The following is a 4082-nucleotide window of genomic DNA, read 5'->3' on the forward strand; positions in this document are numbered from 1 at the left end:
AGTCCACAAAAGAGGCTTGATTTGCTACCATTGCTCACAAACCGCCTCCATGCTGGATTTCGTTCGTTTAAGATAGACTTGCCTTATGCAAGACACGGGCCCCTGCGTTGACATTCCGTAAGCGAATATTAATGATAAAACAATGAATCTAAAATTTATTTATCTTAATATTTTTACTCTTCTTGAAATATTTAATTTTTTCCTGGTTTCATTTCCTCACTGGGGTGTTTTCCCTGCTGGGCTCCCGGGCTTATAGTATCCTGCTTTTCCAACAAGGGTTGTAGCTTAGCAAGTAATAATAATAATAATAATAATAATAATAATAACAATAGTAATAATAAATGAGGGGAATCGAACAAGGAAAACGAGTTCTGATAAATTTAAGTTAAAGTAAAGTAAACAAGGTGGATGTTATGTTCTTAATTACGTTAAAATTGAATGACGCTAAAGAATTCATTCAGCTTGAACTGTGTTGTGGTGGCCTGGTGATAGCGTCCTCGCCTGGTGATTGCCAGACTGGTGTTCGAGTCCCGCTCAAACTCGTTAGTTCCTTTGGTCTCTGCAACTTTACTGTCCTTGTTGAGCTAAGGATGGGAGGTTTGGGGGAGCCTATAGATCTATCTGTCGAGTCTTCAGCAGCCATTGCCTGGCCCTCCTTGGTCCTGGTTCAGGTGGAGAGGGGGCTTGGGCGCTGATCTTACGTAATATGGTCAGTCTCTAGGCATGTACTACTTGATAGGGCAATGTCACTGCCCCTTGTCTCTGCCATTCATGAGTGACCTTTCATCCTTTAAATGTAAGCAATTTATGCAAAAGATAATTAACATTAAGTTTAACTTAACATACAATTAGTTTCGAGTTACATTAAAATTAAAGAGCGCCAAATTTCGCTAAAACTGAGCAAAAGGCTTACGTAAAAAATAGGGGAGGGGGAGTTACGATGTGTAAGGGCAAGGATGGGTCTAGGGAAAAATAGCAATGTCACAACTTGGTGGGTTGACACTGATGACGTCATCATATTGTAAGCAAACCTAGATGTAACGTCATCATACGGTAAGCAAATGTGGTGATGACATTATACGGTAAACAAATCTGGTGATGACGTCATCATATGGTAAACAAACGTAGTGATGACGGCATAATATGGTAAGCAAGCCTGGTGATGACGTCATCATATTGTAAAGAAATCTGGTGATGACGTCATCACAAGGTAAGCAAACGTGGTGATGCCATCGTCATATGGTAAGCAAATCTGGTGATGCCGTCATCATACGATAAGCAAGCATTGCGATGACGTCATCATATGGTAAATAAACCTATTGATGACGTCATCACATGATGAGCAAACCTGGTTTTTCCACTGCCTTGGCATCGTTGGCTCAGAAAATCGTCCCTTTCGATCTAGGCTGAAAATTCACCCTTGCTGATAGTATGCTGTACGTACATTATGACTTGCAATATACAATTGTATTCTCTTCAATTTTCTTTTATCTTGTCTTATTCAGAAAAAATCACATTAGCCCGAACTTCATAGTAAATATAAAACGAAAAATAGCTCCAAAAAATTATTTCAAATAGGCCTACGGTATACACAAAAACGAAGTAATAAAACCGCGGAGTTCAAAAGCCATATGGGCAGTCTTGAGATCACAATAATATATATATATATATATATATATATATATATATATATATATATATATATATATATATATATATATATATATATATATATATATATATATAAAGGACATGACATTTATTCAAAATCTCACCAACTTTAACGGAATGATATTTTTATATTTGAGCATCAAATCCAGTTAAAATTAATGAAGTAAATTTGTTCCCATGACGTTTCTATACGAGACACAATAAACAGACAATACTGTATAACAACTATCATGTAAAAGTAAAAAGATAAAAATTCTCGCATAAGAGTCGGACTAAAATGTAACGATGATGAAAATTCGCTTCATAAGTTGCTCAAATTAAATTTCTGGGGGGAAACAATCGTCGGTATATAATGTAATTTTTCCTTATTGGGGACCTTGGGCTTCTTGCATACCGCTTTTCCAACTAGGGTTGTAGCTTAGATAATAATAAACTGGGTTTTCCTATCTCTGACCTCAAGAAAGCTGGACAAGGCAAGGTATGGACATTATCCAACGACACACACACACACACAATATATATATATATATATATATATATATATATATATATATATATATATATATATATATATATATATATATATACATAACCAACATATCCAGGCATTTAACTTGTGCTTACGTCCAGCTATTAGGTAATATAATTACAATAAATAAGTTATAATACGCTTTTCTTTCAAAGGTTAACTGAAAATATGGTTAAGAAAGTGTAAACATTAATCGTGGTAAACCCCCCCCCCCCCCCTTCCAAATAACACGCAAATGCTAAAAGGAGATTAAGCTGGTTAAGGTTACGGAAATACAACATCAGAATCCTTTTAAAGATAAATTGATAATTGCTACTATAATCGATAGGTGGGGAGGGGTAATTACAATGCTAAACTAGGGGGGGGGGGGGGGTGGCACTCACTAGGGCAGCTTATTTCTCCACCTTTTACTAGACCTTAACATGTGTTATCTGGCGTGGATTTCAATACATTCAAATATGAACTAAGTTTGAAGTCTCTGTGACAACGATGTCCAAACTTATGGCTGATGACGTGAATTGGACATTTTGCTTGACCCTGACCTAAAATATAATCACTTCCAGCTTTTATATAACAATTAATCCCTGCAAGTTCCATTACTCTACGATTAAAATTGGGGCCAGGATGCCGTTCACAAACAAACAAACATACACACACAGGGGGTAAAACATATCCTCCTTCCAACTTCGTTGACGGAAGTAATTATTCCCTCCATCTGTCTGTTGAGTTGCAAAAGTCGGGAAAATACCTGTCTCCCACACACCATATTTGTTTGAACTCTGGTGTAGTTTCGACTATTGTTTAAAACCTTTACTACACATTACTTCATACGAAAACAAAATTAGCCTATTATGTGAAATAATAAGTGCTTCGATAATGTGGATTTGATAACAATCACGGAATACGCTGTGTGATACTCCAAATACCTACGAATGTATATGACAAATAGATTTTTATAGAATGTAGGTCATATTGGGCACAGAGTTCGACTGTGTAACAGGATCAGGAAAACAGCACTTAAAATACACGTAAATAAACCAGGTAAAATAATGAAACATTTCTGTACCTACAAAAGAGTGAATGCACTACGTAGGCCCATACTCAAGTTACTATGCGTATTAGCTTAGGCTTAAACTGATTGCTCTTTACATAGGGTATATTGAAGAGTTGTGAATAATTAATGCATTTCCGTACAAGAAGGGTTCTCCAAAAGATAACGATGTTTCTTAACTGTTAAAAGTAGTTCCAACTCTGGTTTTTGTTTAAGCATTATTTCACGACATGTCTGATAACAAAAACAAGAAAAACTTCAACATAACAACAAAAACGACTATTTTGCTTCCTTCACAGCCAATAAACAAAGAAGCTTATCGACGTCAAAAACAAAGTAATTGGGATACACCAACTATTATACTCTCTCCAGGAAACGTTCTTATTCAAGTTACATTATATTGGTTGTTTAATATTAATAGTTATCAACTGGTAATGACGTCACAGGATTTTTTTTAAAATTTATTGCAAGGAACAGCCACTATGCCTAGGCCTACCCCAGACTGCCTGATATATAAGCGTGTCCTAGATAGGGCTATTATCTATATACGCCTTATATACACGGAAATGAAGATAAAAAAACAGGTTAAAATAATAATTTTATCACCTGACATCAGTTAAAACATAGATAAAGAGGTAACAGTTAACACTTACTACTCTGCTTCAGCTTCTGTCAGTTGTAGTGGTGATTTCCCTTCGTAATATTGTTGAACAAAATTGGTATTTTCAGTTTTCGTCAATCCAAATTAAAAACCTGCTTTATATGAATATCACAAATAACAACGAATCACTATATAGATATGTCTCTACACAAGCGGAACTATATACTGTA

The sequence above is a fragment of the Palaemon carinicauda genome, chromosome 18 (assembly GCF_036898095.1).
Source record: "Palaemon carinicauda isolate YSFRI2023 chromosome 18, ASM3689809v2, whole genome shotgun sequence".
NCBI classification, from domain to species: Eukaryota; Metazoa; Arthropoda; class Malacostraca; order Decapoda; family Palaemonidae; genus Palaemon; species Palaemon carinicauda.